The sequence below is a fragment of the Mobula birostris genome, chromosome 10 (genome assembly GCF_030028105.1).
Source record: "Mobula birostris isolate sMobBir1 chromosome 10, sMobBir1.hap1, whole genome shotgun sequence".
Lineage (NCBI taxonomy): Eukaryota > Metazoa > Chordata > Chondrichthyes > Myliobatiformes > Myliobatidae > Mobula > Mobula birostris.
In genome coordinates, this window is record NC_092379.1 from 98,267,675 (window position 1) to 98,283,457 (window position 15,783).

Genomic DNA, 15,783 nt, shown 5'->3' on the forward strand with positions numbered 1-15,783 from the left:
TTCGTGACCGACGATTCCAGTCTCACACCAGATCGCGGTTTTACCTGTTCTATTCAATGCAGTATTTCACTCTCCAGTTTATTTCTATTTAACGTTTACAATGCTAAATCAATGGCGTATTGGGCTTTACAAGAAGAAATTAGAAAAACACTTATTTAATAATTTGGAAATACTTTCCGACTTCGTAGCACAGAGTGTGATAGGAACTTAAGTAAAGTATAGCACTATACTGAATCTGTTTTATGTCCGTGTTTGAACAGCAGGACGTTCTATAGTTTTGTTTAAATTGTCCCCGTTTACTAGACAACACGTGCAACCGTTTACTTGAAAGCAGAGCAACTCCTTCTAAATAGTAAACGATATATTTAAAGTATTTCGTACTTAAATAGGGCCAAATAATGTGCTTATATGGATTTTCCAATGTTAATTCGAGGATTAAGAACAAAAATAACGTAAATGTCGTCTTAAAATCTATATGCTTTCTGATATCACTTGGGCGTCCTCTCACTTTATTGTCAGACTGATGTCTCCTAGCGATACCCAGGGAAAAAACGTTCCCTCCTAAAACCAATAGGTTTTTGATACTCATATTCACATACTGCTCCCTCGGTTTGATTCCTAAAATTAACCCAATTCTAAATGTTATGCAAGTACCCATGATCTCCGCGTTATCGAAGACACAACAGATTTTTTGGCATGTACAGGTTTTCCAGTTACAAGCTTTATTAAATCAGGGAACAGGGTAGCAATTCGGCAGCATCCATTCACTTAGTTTCCTGTACTTTTTTTTAAATTTGGAGTTTGGTACAATGCGGGATTTCTGTTCATGCTCGAAATATGTGTTCGCATCGACAACTTGTTTCTTGAAGGCAGCCTTTCATTTCATCTGGTAAAGGCCGTACGATGTTATATCACTCTTTTCACCGGAAAGTATCTAGAAAAACTCCCAAGGAAAATAAAAATTCCAAGATTAAATTTGGTGGAAAGCAGCTGCGCAGGAAACCAAACAGCACGCAGGTTAATGACTTCCACCACAAACATGCAGGAAATCCGGCACTACGAGGGTTAATGACTTCCACCACAAACTTGGCAGTATCCCAACCCTCAAAGTGTTTGTTTGACTGTTTCGTTATAATAACCTTTGGATTGTCGTAGAGGACAGGCCGGCGGTTTTACAATTGCACAGCTCCGTGTGAGGAGGAGCAGAAAAAAAAACTAGCCCCTCCCGCTCGACCTACGGAGTGCTGAGGTATGAGACGTGAGCCACATGATCAGCTGATCTCTTATCCATTTAAGACAGAGCTTCCCACAAAGACTCCCAGCTACTGAGAACTGAACAGCCATTCAGCAAGCGCTGAAGCACACACACACACGCCTCCTCTCGCAGCGACTGATCACTCTATAGCAACTGCAAGTTCATACTGAAGACACAGAGGAAAGAATATGAACGTCAAGTTCCACACACTCGTCCTCTTGGTCCTCTTTGTCTCTCTGACCCTTGTATCTGGAGGTAAGTCGTTTTCTTGAACCTTACGGTATTAAATTTTTACTGGAAGAAACTGGAGTAAAGTTAATCAGGGGCATTGTCGATAATGACAATTTTCTGAAGTAACACCTGTTAGAGATTATGAACAGAAGATAATTTAAACATTTAGTACAGCTAATGAAAACAGGAATGGTATATAACATGATTCGTCAAATCATGTACAACTTTTAATTCAATATTTTCTTTGATGTACAGAAACTGCATTTAATTCCAAAGCAAATTAGGAAATAGAGATGATACTCCCCATATGCATTACATATTCCTGCTATTTACAGTGATTATAAATTCAAAGGTTATAAAATAATTGTACATAATGATTGATGGAGTGATACTTAAACCCTAGACTTCATTGAGCTGTTTATCTGCATCATGCTGTGGGAGCTGCCCTGGAGAACAGTGACTGTTCAATTTAATTTAAAAATGTGATTTGTTTTCAATAATTTCACAAGTAAGAAAATACTGTAATTTAAACCAATCCCACGTGATGTCATATTGTAATATTGCTTGTCATTGCTTTTTTTTAATGTTGTCTTTTTTTTTTAAAGCTATGTTTACTCTGAAGGAAAAAAAAACTTGCTTATTTTATGGTTCCATTCAGACCTTGACATTCCCTGGCTGTGGAATGGAGTACTACATGCGATTGCCTCAGTGTGATATGTCAACATTTCACTCTTGCTCCCAATGTAATATTAACAAAAGCAATTCTTACATCAGATTTGTACCAAGGCAAGACAAAACATTATTTTTATCTGTATGTTTATTCAATGGGGCATTATAATGCAAGGAAACAGCTTGAGACTAGACAGTAATGATATTAACATAATGGCAGAAATACCTTCTTTGAAAATGAAGTTTCAATGGTTCTGTGTGGTTCTTTGACTTGAGTGCTAGACTGCCTTTCAGAGTTATCAATACCAAACTCAGTCTCAACCTACACTTTCTGTTCATTGGCAACTGTGGTTATTTCAGCCTTTCACAGCTGGTCTGCCAGTTAATTTACAGTATTTTCATTGGCCTTGACAAATACCAACAGCTCCAAATGGAAACACAACATTTTCCAGTTTAAATGGCAGTAAGTCTAGGATCTGCAAGTTAAGGAAGAGGGATGCTACTGCAGATGTCAATACATTGCATTGCTAGACTATGGACAACTTCTTAAAGTAGCATTTGGGGAATTAACCCTCAGGGTTTGTGGGACATAGGCAGCTATTAGTGTCTGATGGTGTGACCTCTGTTCGCTGTTGGAGGCCTTGTCACGACTCCTGCCACATTGCTGGAGAGCGGGATGTTTCATGTCAACAGGAATGACTGTGTATTGGTAAGTGTGGGTGTGGAGAGACTGTGGGTGGTGATTCCAGCTGATGCGCCCAGGCCACACATTCTGCCCAAACTAAAACAAGCCACCTCTTATGAAGAACTTGGTACTCTGACTGGAGGTTAAGTATACAGGGGTAATATTTCATTCTTGGGATGGACCAGATTGGACAGTTTGGATTCTGATTCCTGAGCTTTAAGTGTTTTCCATCACAGTTACTCATCAGCATCAAAGTAGGAATATGGAGTCAAATGTGGAAATTCAGAACTTCATTATGGATTTCAAGTACTCCAAATTGGATTAGTTCTGACACAGATATGATGAACATGGACCACAAATTGAGGTCTGAGCAAAAAACAAACTGCAGATCTGGAAACCTGAAATAAAAATGGAGATTTCTGGAAATGAGATTAGGTGACTTTTTTTTAAAGAGGACAAAATATAGTTAAAAGATTTACCAATTAGTAGATTAATTGGTCTTGCAAATTGTCCCATGATCAGGCTAGGGTTACATTGGAGGCTGCTGGGCAGTGCAGCTCTAAGAATCTATTTCATGTTGTATCTCAATAAAGAAATGTTCTTGATTGACAGTTCATCAATATCAAATGTTAACTCTGTATTCTCCTGTGTCTGTCCTTGCTAATTTGATGAGAACAGGTTGATTCTTCACATTCTACTGCTGTAAGCTTGAGTAATTTCAAATAATGCTGCCAGTTTGCATTGTGTAACTGAACATGAATTCAAATCACATAATTTAAAATCCAAAGCCAAAACAATTGGATAGGACGTCATAGAGATGAAAGATCTATTGTTTATGATGAGTACAGTACATGGATGATGTAGACCATTAAATCTTTGATGCACTTCGCCAGTGCATTGTTGAATGTACCTGTGGCTTCTCAATGCATTGTGCAATAAGTCTTGAAACACGAAAACATTTTTTTTGGTATCTCAATTTTTCTTCTTTCCTTCAATGCTAGCAGACCTAGAAACGCCATATAATATGCCAGCCCAATCTGATCAGTTGAATAGCTCATTCAAACTTTAAGGTACTACGCCAAAGCTAGTTACATCAACAGTTCACAGGAGACCTGCATAAACTTGGAACAAACTCTAAAACCTTGACTTGTGTGGTCTTATCATCTTGGTATGTTAATTTCCTTGCTGAAACCTTTGTGTAAGCTACAACATTTACAATTTATGAACACAATTGAATGGAATTTATTTAAATCTAACATCCATCCCACAACATTTATGCTCAATTAAAGTTAATCGCTTTTGTTTTGCTTTAGTCTTCTCTGATATAAAAGGAAAATATCTTTCCCAATTATTGAGGGGGAGGAGAGCCACAATGTTTTGTTTTATGTTTGCTTTTTTTTAAAAACTGCTAGATGAGAATGAATACTAATTAAAGGACAGCAGGTTAGATTGTTTGAGCTGATAACTAATCAGTACAAAAATGTTGCTGTCATAGGGCAGATGCACATTGATGGCCAGTCAAAGCTCTGTGGAATATTAAGAGCACTTACCATCAAATTCCATTGAGAAACCAAGTCTATTCAAATGGCTGGATCTCCTTAATATTATCCAGCTTCCCCACCCACATCTACTCAGCAAAGTTACAGGGTGAAGTTCTTGGGGGGGCGGGGAGGGGGGGGTTAACAGATGTGGAAGGCCAAAGCTTCTCTTAACTGGGTCCAAAAGTTCAATCCCTCGCCTCCTAGCACCACTGGGGAAGAATTGTAATTACCTTTGGGACCCTCCACTGATATTCCAGCAGATTTATGTCAGATACTCTAAACACGTGGTTAGATTTGCCTTGGGATCTCAATTGGAAGAGAAACCTGATTCGCATATGTTTGTGGATATCCAAAGAGTTGAGGGTTGTATCCAGAGTCACTTGTGTTTTAACTTGCATGCTGCCCAGTTCCAGACATAATTATACTCCCCTATGTCTTTGAGATGGACAATATAGTAAGGAGGAATGATTGTATCTGTAAATATTACAGGTACTGGAAAGTGCCTTAGCTGATATAACTGAGCTGCTGTAGTAAAAGCACAAAATGCCGTGAGCCCATAAATTATACAAGCAGCTGAGGAGCACTTTGATACTAACAATTGCAAAATGATTCATTATTTAGGAAATATGGAATAGATTTGTGTATCTAGGTGAGTTAAATAGTTACTACTGTTTTGATTTAGATGATCTAATTTTCTATACAAACTTGAACTATTAATGCAATTTGTAGTTTAATTCATGCTACTCCTAAATCAGATGTGTAGATGACATCGTATTCGAATGCCTGATGCATCCTTCCAGTTGTAATGTTGTTCAGTCTCTAGCTCTGTGCCCCAGTTATTTGCAGCTATGCTTGTATTTCAATTTCTAATAATGGCTTATCTGCAGAATCTTCTGAATTGTAGCAATATATATTTTTCATTTAAAATTTTTACCATGCTTGACAGGTTTGTTCTATACTTGTTTTAACTAAAATATGTGGTATATTTTGACTTCTAATTTCCTCATATTCTTTCATATTCATATCCTTTGAAAAGGGCTCACTAATTAGAGGAAGCAGTTCATTAAGTCTAAGCATTGAACCTGTGGGTGTGGTTTGTTAACACTTTAGGGTGAGGATCATTCATTTATATCTAGGTTATTTTTAAACAAGGAGTGCATGCAGTTTGTGTATTCAATGATAATGGGTTCACTACAAAAAACGTAATCTTTGCTATTGTACAGTTAACAGGCCTTAACGTGCTGGTACCAGCCAAATCAAACACACTAGGATTTGTTGATAAAAGTTTGAATGTCAAAAATTGTATAGTGTTTGGAAATTAAATTGGCATAGTGGGACATCTCAATGGTTTAATATGCTGAAGCAGGGGGCCGCATGGTCTCTCAACTTCCCACTTGCAGACCCCAGTTGATACGGATTGGCAACAACATCCCCTCCACCCTTAACTTCAGCACAGATGCACAACAGGGTTATGTGCTTAGCTCCCTCCTCTACTCACTTTATGTTTGTGTGGCTCATTACAGCTCTAATTCTGTATTTAAATTTGCTGACAATATCACTGTTGACCAGCTCAAATCAAAGAGCAGATTATCATCTACAGGAGGAAGAAGCTGGAGGTCCATGAACCAGTCCCTGTGAGGGGAGTGGAGAGGGTCAGAAGCTTTAAATTCATTGGCATTAACTTATGAGAGGATCTGTCCTGGGACCAGCACATTAGTGTCACCACAAAGAAAGCACAACAGTGCCTCTACTTTCTTCGAAGTTTGCCACCAAAAATTTAGACAAATTTCTATAGATGCATAGTAGAGTGTGTCCTACCTGGTTGCATTGTGGCCTGCTATGGAAACGCCAATGCCCAGGAACAAGAAAGACTACAGAAAGTGGAAGATGCAGCTCAATCCATCATAGGCAAAACCCTGCTCCCCATTGAGTACATTTACATGGAGTGTTACCACAAAAAAATGTGCCATCAAAGACCCCCATCATCAAGGCCATGCCTCCTTCTGATACTATCATCAGGCAGGAGGTAGCGGAGCCTAAAGGCTGATTTATACTTGTGCATACGGGCTACACCGTAGCCTAGGCAGTAGGCCTGATTTATACTTTTGCATAGCCCTACGCCGTAGCGAGCATGCGTAGTTGTGTCTGCGTCGCTCTGCAATTCGCTGCCAAAACGCTAGTTGGTGGTGGGGTTTCTATGTCACTGTGTTGAGTTTCTTTGTGAGAGACATAGACAAGGAAATGCATTTCAAATATTTTCAGATGTCGGCAGGTGGATTTGACGATTTGGTTCATAGTCTCCAGCCATTTATTTCGCATCAGTGTACAGACATGGCAGAGAAAAGCAATTGGAAATGTGTAGGAGGAAGAGCAATGCTACCGAGCGGACCAATCACAGTTGTTGCAGTTTGCGTCTCCGCGACGCGTGAGTTACATTTTTTTGGGGAGGTGCACATCACCCTACGGCATACATTTGATGCAGAAATATAAATTGGGCTTTAGATCCACACCGTCAAGTTCAGGAAGAGTTAGTACACTACAACCATCAAGCTGTAGACCCAGTGTGGATAACTTCCTTCAGCAGTACACTGAACTGATTCTATGACCTACAGTCTTGCTTTCAAGGACAATTTACAACTCATGTTATCAGTATTTTATTTGCACAGTTTGCCTTTTGTTCCTTTGCATTTGTCAGTCTTTATAGATAGATTTTCATAAAATTCTATTTTCTTTTGTAAATGCCTGTAAAATAATAATCTCAAGAAAGTGTATGGCATTTTGCTTTGAACTTTGAATGTGGTTCAAAATCTTTGGGTCAGATTAACATATGCAACAGTGTCAGAACAGTTCTTGCCAGAGCAATACCAGGGGGTGAAAAGCAACCATTCACACTTCTGATTGTATTTCTGGCTGTTGTTTAAGGATTTGATTTGTTCTTGTAATTGTGAGCCTTGAAATAGCCTATTAATGGTGAACAGGGTTGTATGAGCTGGAATCTACCATCAGAGTATTATGTTTAAGAACATTTAGTCCAGGCAGTGAAAATTGCATTTTGGAAAAGTCTGTTCCAAAACTGCAAATAAAACGTGGTGATGCCAAACTCAAAGGAAGCTTCTCAAGAAAACTCCTTAAAAAGGTTAGATTCCACATCAGATTTTTATACCTCGTGATCAAAGGTGAACGTGTTGAATGCATTGAAATAGTGCAACAAGGGGCCAACAGGGGTGAGTGAGTTAAAATCAATCGCCTATCCTGGAGAATGACTCGATGAGATGCGCTGGGCCTGAGCTTGTAGTATGATGATCTTGGTTCATAATCCCCACTGCTTTTCTGCTGGACATGAATGGACATGGTAACTGAAGGCAAAAGACCAGGTGAAAGGAATGATCTAAAGCAACTGGGTAAATTGTGAGGAAGAGGTTTTGCAAAGGCCTTGTGTTTGAGAAGATGTGGTGTATGGATCAGCTGCCTTAAACCTTGCGTCTAGAAGACTACACCTGGGCCTCCTTGGTAATTAAGGGAAATAGAATAAATATGCCTGTTTGTCTGCCTCCAGATCGCATTTACTTGAGTCTGGTGGGAAGAAAAGGAACACTGGGTTTCTTCTGTCAGTCTGTTAGTTAAACATTTTCAGCCAGGGTCTGATGTATGATTAGATCCTGATTTGTATCATCAAGCAACACTGACTTTAAATGACTACCTTGTTCACAGTCCCCCAGAAAATGTAAAATAGAAAGGATATGGGTAGTTGAAGCTTTAAGGTGACTAAAACCCCAGTGGGCTAGTTTCTGCAAAGTGCTTGGGGTTAAAATTGCTTTTCTGTACTTTACAGTTTACATCTGATCAACTTTTAAAATTTAGTGTTATTCTGAATGGGGAGGGCCTCATGCTGGCTATGAGTCACATGATATAGAATGTTTGTGAATGGTCAGGAGGAGTGGAAGGGCTGTTGCCTGTTCTGATGCAGTAAGCCATTCCAAAACACTTGCACAAGTTGAATGCAGTGCAGTTTTGGTTAATTTCACAATGTACTTTCTTTTCAGATACCAGACAAAAGCAGATGTTTTTCTTTCTTTCTTTTCCATCTCATGGAATTTGATACCCAAGTGAGTTCTCAGTTTTAAGACTGGAGAAGTGGTTATCTTAAGCTGGACTGTCAGGGAGATGATGGGGTAGGAGGGAATGGAGGTTTTAAAGATATTATCAATTAAGCTCCAACTAGATACTTGGGGGGCCAATCAATAGGACTTGCTCACCAGCAGAATGAGCCAAACATGGGGTAGATCTTTATTGAGAAAGGCAAAGTGGACATGTTGCCACTATTTCTTTCAGAAGCAACTAAATGGAAATATTCTGTCTTGTAATTAGTGAAATGAATAAAACAAATGGCTATAAATAATTACTAATTTATAATCTTGTTCTTATGCAGACATGTTGCTGCAGTCCTCCAAGAATTCTGCACATATTTGAAGCATTCCCCTGCAGAGGTAGTTCACTCTATTTTTAGTTTTCTTTTAAATGATGTGCAGCTAATGGATTAACAATGCCTATGACTTGAATTAAGTGCAGTTATTTTCTGCCAGCTTAATAAAAGGGACAGAATCATTTCTGAAAGGAGCAGGCCACCTTTTTCAACAGCACCTGGCCAATAAGGAAGTTCTACACTGTACTCTGGATGTAGTTGTTCAGGAAATCATCTTAGGTGGTAAGACATGGGGATAGTCCTCGTATCAAATGAAGTTTACAACAGAAGACCATTTGATCCATTCCAGTCAAGAAAGAACTACAGAGCTCAACCCCACTTTCAGTGGTCATCCAAATTGCAGCTCTTGACAATGTATCTAGGATCACTATAGGTATGAGGGTGTCTACTTCTGTCACTTGTTCAGGCACTCAGTTTCCAGACCCTTAATATCCTTCAGATAATTTTTTTTTCTTGTGTTCCTGCTGATCTTTCTCCTTTATCTTTTGTATATTTTCCCCTCCAAAGGCATTGTCTTTTTTTTATTGATTCTAACCATTCCCTTCATTAACTTCATACACTTTAAATTTTGGCCCTCAATCTCTACTGGTCCAAAGAAGACAAGCCAGCATATTGAACCTTTCAGCTTGGTAAATTGGTTTATTATTGAAGTACAGTAGAAAAGCTTTGTTCTGCATGCTATTTATACAGGTCATTTCATTACAAAGGTGAATTGAGGTATAACGATATAGAATAAGCTGTTGTTACAGACAGCAATGCAAACAGACAATGAGGTGCTAGGCCATGATCAGGTAGATTTTGAAGTCAAGAATCCATCTCATCGTACTAGGGAACCATTCAACAGTCTTGTAACAGTGGGGATACAAACTGCCCTTCAGCTTGGTGGTATGTTCTCAGCCATCCAGACATCCCACCCTGCAAAAACTCATTTCAGGGAGGTAGCACCCCTGCCCCCTGCAACCCCATATTCTCTCTCTTCTCTCCCCCCCCTGTCGACTTCCAAGGGTGTATGTAATACTTTGTTTAGAGATTTTTGTCTAACCTGTAAACCAAGTTGGGTATATGCAGAAAATGTGACATTAAAGTACGTACTTGTATTATCATGGAGTCAGTTTTTTTTATTCTATTACAACTTTAAGCAAGTCTACAGGGAGTTTGGCCTTTTCACATAAGACATCAATAGCGTAGCTCCTTAGCAGCCAGCCAGCTAGTTTAAATAATATTAGCTATGCTAATGAATGAATGACACCTGTTAAACTCACCTCAACATGTCTTTTACAGTCTTAACCCACCATGGGCAATAGAAAAGTTACCGTTGCAAACAGTGCAGTAAGCAACACTGTTGTTATTTTTGAGGCCGACTGTAAAGCCCACCCACAGAAAAAACTGGTCTCTCTTTATGCTGAGTAGACCTATCAGGATGCTCCCTCTTGCTCTTGCTCTCCCTCTCAAAAAAAAAAAAAAATCGATTTCCAGGATATTGTATATAATTTCTGGGCGGCAGGGAGCTGCTCTCAATATATGGGAAACTCCCGGAACTTCCAGGAGAGGTAGGATGTCTGTGTTCTTTCAAGCGTTTGTGTCCTCTGCCTGAGGGGGAGGAGAAGAGATAATTGTCTGGGGTGCAAGGGGTCATTGATTATGTTGGCTGGTTTACTGAGGCAGTGAGAAGAGTAGGCAGAGTCCATGGAGGGGAGGCTGGTTTTCATAGCAACAGATCTTGCAGCTGAAGCATGGCTATGTAGTTCCAGTCTAGGTAACGTATGAGAAGGGTCTTTTGTTCTTTCTTGCAGTTATTTTGGTTAACAGAAACACAACATGGTTGAGCTCAATATTAAAAGGACAATGAAAAGTCAAAGGGTATTGGAGCAATTTTAGCTGAGATAAGTGATCTGGCCTCAACTACAAAGGCAGAAGAGGTAGTAAACAGATCAATGAATTGATATTGGGAAATCTTCAAATACAAATTAAATATTTCTACAAGGGAAAATGTTAGTAACAGTAGCTCCATAAGTAATTAAAAAGAGAACTGAAGTGCACAAGTTGTATTGAGGACTAGTAGCAAAAAATAATAAGTAGTACAGGGGTCCCCAACCTTTTCTGCATTGTGGACCGGTTTCATGTTGACAAAATTCTTGCGGCCCGGCCGACCGGGGGAGGGGAGTGGAGGGTGCGGGATGGCTGCCAATGGACAAGAGTAGCACTCAAATACGTTGCGTTTACCCAGAGAAAGACTACAATGACCATGAAGCCTTGCGCAGGCACCAGTGTGCATGTGTGATTTGCGCATGCGTGCACCTGCCGATTACTTTTCCACAAAATCGTTTTTGGCGATTCTGTTCGGGGGGTGGGGGGTGTTAATCACGACCTGAATAGCTGTGATAAGTGGCTAGTACACTCAATTTCATTTCTAAAAGGCTTTATATAATGAATTTAGTATTATACACACAGCGCATATTTCCCTCGCATGAACATAGTGATAAGTCAATTATCAGGGGAGGACAGGGGACCTTGAAGTAAGTGTTGAATGAACTTCCAGTAGAAGTGTCAGAAGCAGGTTCGATATTATCATTTAAAGTTAAATTGGATAGGTATATGGACAGGAAAGTAATGGAGGGTTATGGGCTGAGTGCAGGTTGGTGGGACTAGGTGAGAGTAGCGTTCGGCACGGACTAGAAGGGCAGAGATCGCCTGTTTCTGTGCTGTAATTGTTATATGATTATATAAGTCAATACCATCATAACATTTTAAGTAATGTGTGGATATTAAACACACAGCACATATTTTCCCGATGTGAACATATAAAATCATTGCAACACACCAATATCGCTGAATCAGTGGGAGCCCTGGGCTTGTTTTCCTGCAACGAGACGGTCCTATCGAGGGGTGATGGGAGACAGCGATACTCGAAGGGGGTTCCTTATGTCCAGTCTAATTCGCAATTTAGTTTTTGTTACATTCATCGCAGAGATATGTTGGAAATGGAAGCACCGTTTTCAGTGCTTACGTGGCTATCTCAGGATATTGCGCCTTGACTTTGATCCAGAATGCTGGCAGAGATGTGATGTCAAACAGACTTTTCAGCCTGCCGTCATTTGCAAGCTGGAGGAATTGATCTCCTTCCTGCGCTGACACGGACTTTGCGCGCGTAATGGCTCAACAGAGGGCATGACAGGGAATGAGGAAAGGTGCAGCTGACTCATATCGCCAAATCATATCGTTTCCTCACGGCCCGGTGGTTGGGGACCACTGCAGTAGTAGATACTGATGTTGGACTGCTGCAGACTGCATGAGCCCTTTTGCGTGTTTGTACATTTTGAATTGCCCAATGCATAATGAATTTTAATGAAAATTATAGACTTTACAATCTGGGCCGAAGTCTCCAATTTTCATGGCAGTTGCAATGCCTAGTGGACATGTGATATGTTATGCAATTTGTAGACTTTGAATTTATATTTTAAAATAAGGTTGTGATCACATAGAAATATGTGGATTAAAGCAGTAAACTGATTTGCTGTAGACAAGTTATGTTCGGCAAAGTTGAGAGATCTTTGGATATGGTTATCAAGGTTGATTAAGGTATTGCAATATAAATAGATTTTCAACTACTCACTTGACAAAGATGAGTAACAAGACAATCAAAATTTCTCCACTGTTAAAGCTTCATAAAATGTGAGAAAACTTCTCAGATTGATGGCATCTATCCAATTAAGGCAAGGGTATGTAAATATCAGACTTTTACCAGCCAATCATTTGTTTCCTATTGGGTTGCAATAGACAGTAATTGTAGCCCACTAAGTTTTGAAAACTTTATCCCTTTTTTAATGTACCAATACAGGGCAGGCTACTGAATGATGTAATGACTAACACTTCCTCTTCCAAATACTAACTCGGCAATGTGGTTGTGTTCAATTTTTCCCTCGTGAAATGCTATGAAAGGAAAAAAAAACAGACTTGTGGAATCACTTTTGCCAATCAACTTTCTAGCTCTTAGCTCCATCCCTCCCCTTCCTGTCTTCTATCATTTCAGATCTTCATCTCCCCTCCCCCTCCCACTTTCAAATCTCTTACTATCTCTTCTTTCAGTTAGTCCTGAGGAAGGGTCTCGGCCTGAAACGTCGACTGTACCTCTTCCTATAGATGCTGCCTGGCCTGCTGCGTTCACCAGCATATTGTGTGTGTATGTTGCTTGAATTTCCAGCATCTGCAGATTTCCTTGTGTTTGCGAGACTTGTGGGATTTAAATCTTGCAGGGAAAGCACAGGCCATTTTAAGCACAGGAATTCGTTTTGGCTGGATACAATTTTAAGCAATATGAGCTTTGGTACCCACATTTCCTGCCATGAACACTAAGCATTTACCCTTCGGGTGTATCATTTGCCATATTAGAGGTTGTTTGTTGCTGCCTTGATGTGCAGGTACCTAAATGTAACTGGTATTGGGTCTCTATTTTCCATCCCTCCCCACAGCTGCTACCTTCTGAGTGGAAAATGATTGGTTTATGTATAGAACCAGGAAACTGGTGAAACTTTAAGTATATTAACAGATGTTGATCAGGAAAAAGTGATTAAATATTTTAGTCGTTTTATTTCTGGAGTGTCTAGTGTCAATATTGAGCTAAGAGCAAGATGAGGCCCGTAACAAATTTGGGCTCATAAATAAGAAATTGTGGCAAAATCTATTTGCCTAGCAATTTTAAATCATTTAAAAGAATAGGAAATGGAATAACACCAAAAACCAGAACAATTTCCTCTTAAGTAAAGGTAAATAAGCAAGAAAATTGAGTGAATAGGGGATAATCACATTTAGGTTTCGTGCATAAGATCATTCGGTTGCTAGCAGAACAGTGGTCACCAGAATTGATTGACAAGAGAACACCAGCTGGACCAGCTCTGTATTGGAGTTGACCAGAAATGGTTGGATGGACCAACCTGCAGGCTGCAGTAGGCCATGCAGTTGTTGACTGCTGCTCAAGAATATACAGTAAATTTAGCCCAAAGTCTGGCTATAGCCTGGCCAGGGGCTAAATTCCTCCTTATCAGTACAAGTGACACGTTCAGAATAACAAGCCAATACAAAGTGATATAGGAATTTGTCGCAGACACAACATGTGTCTAGGTACACACGAGTAATTTGTACATTTCAATAAAACCTTTACTTGGACCCCAAGTGTATTAAATGTGACAGAGATAGACCTGACAGTGAACTTCATGTGGGGTGCTTTTTATTAAATGTGGAAAAATGGGAAGCTGCAGCAGGCACCCTGTGGAAGCACCCTGGGCAGGTATTGACCTGAAATTTGGGGGATGATCATTCCTGACAGAGCAAGATAGTGATTTTTTTTTAATTTAAAAAGAAAAGTTGATGGCAAACAGCAAGGTTTTATAATTTAGCATGAATATTAAGATTTAATAGGGAACAGCCAGACAGCTGTTGCGAATAACAGTACTCAATGGAAAATAAATATTTAATGTCAACTGCCAAATTAACATATAATAAGAATATTGCAGTTTGTATGGCCAGAGGAGTCCAATATTTTTGTATGGAAAACAAACTTTGTGACTTGTCTAGCAAATTCATAAACATAGATTTTAGAAAAATCACGTTTTAACCAAAAGCAGTTCATTATAACTGAAGATCATTTTACTCCCAGCAGTAATGAGACAAACATTCCAATGTGAAATGTAAATGATTTTGCTGGATGCTGCTGGCATTAGCGGAAGTGTAGGTTTCCAGTCAGTGTTCGTCACTAGTCCTTGTGAAGAATTATTACTCTTTGAATGTAGCCTAACCCTGTGGTTTTAAAAAGCTTGTGGTTTGGCAGTTTGTCTTGCAATTTTTTTAAATGGTTCTACCACATACCATATAGTATCGCTAAAATTTGGTTAATAATCAATTTCAAGAATTTCAATTGTTGGCAAAATTCATTTTGCTTTTGCTGGTCTTCAGTTGGGTGGAATGAACAGTACTGTAACTTAATCTGTGACCTTCGCTAGTCAGTTATTATTCCAAACATATTCTGACTGTTTAAAGTTTGCATGAATTTATTCTGGTCTTGCCCACTTCCAATTTGTCATTTCTTTCTCAACGGTGACTAATCTTGCTTATTCAATTCCCAGGGCCAGTTGCCATCCTATCAGAAGGATCAGCACTGGATGAGGTTGGCATCAGGATGTATGTACAAAAAGTAGGCAGAAGGCCCAGCCAAAGACATCTTTCATTGAAGAAATACAGGAGGCTGAGACCCCGACTGTCTCACAAAGGACCCATGCCCTTCTGAGTCAGGTAAGGGAAGGTGCAGTGTAATAAAACACGAGCTTCATTTATTGATTGAGCAATTTATTTGTTTTTGCAAGACTTGGCCAAGGATCATTAATTTTGCCACAAGTCCTCTGTCTTGGATTAATGCTGTTAATGAGCACATTGTAATCATGCAAAAAGCAGTGCAACATGTGGTATGGGTAATCCTTTGCACAGTACTATCCCGTATTTGTCATAGGTGGGGTGAGTGGGAGGAAGAAAGTATGAAATGCTTTCACCAATGAGCTGCTTTAAAACTTTGGATTGCACACAATAGAGTTGAAATATTAAAATACACATGCTCTGCACATTAATATGGATGTATTGTTTGGTTGTCAATCTTTTTGTCTGTGACTGACAACTGATCTGATAATAGCTGTCTAAAATTTTTGCGTAGAATGTCCAGTTGCTGCTCCAATGAGCACACTACACTGCAATGCACAGAATGACTTAAACTAAATTAAGTGTTCTACAATCTTTCAATATTGCCTTTCTTTCAGCCTTAACTTTGAAAACATTATTCCAATCTGTGGAATATGTATAATTGATCTAATATCCGAAAGATAAACACAAGGGCAGCTAAATCCTTAATTCTCTGAATCGAATTTCCAGTATCAAA

General features: G+C 39.4%; 1 long non-coding RNA gene across 1 annotated transcript; it reads left to right on the forward strand.

Moving 5' to 3' along the window:
* Nucleotides 1-1,161: 1,161 nt before the first annotated feature.
* On the forward strand, nt 1,162-15,019 carry LOC140204561 (uncharacterized). Its single transcript, XR_011887670.1, has 3 exons — nt 1,162-1,510; nt 8,811-8,868; nt 14,984-15,019. It is a non-coding gene; the product is annotated as an uncharacterized lncRNA (long non-coding RNA).
* The last annotated feature ends 764 nt before the right edge of the window (nt 15,020-15,783 follow it).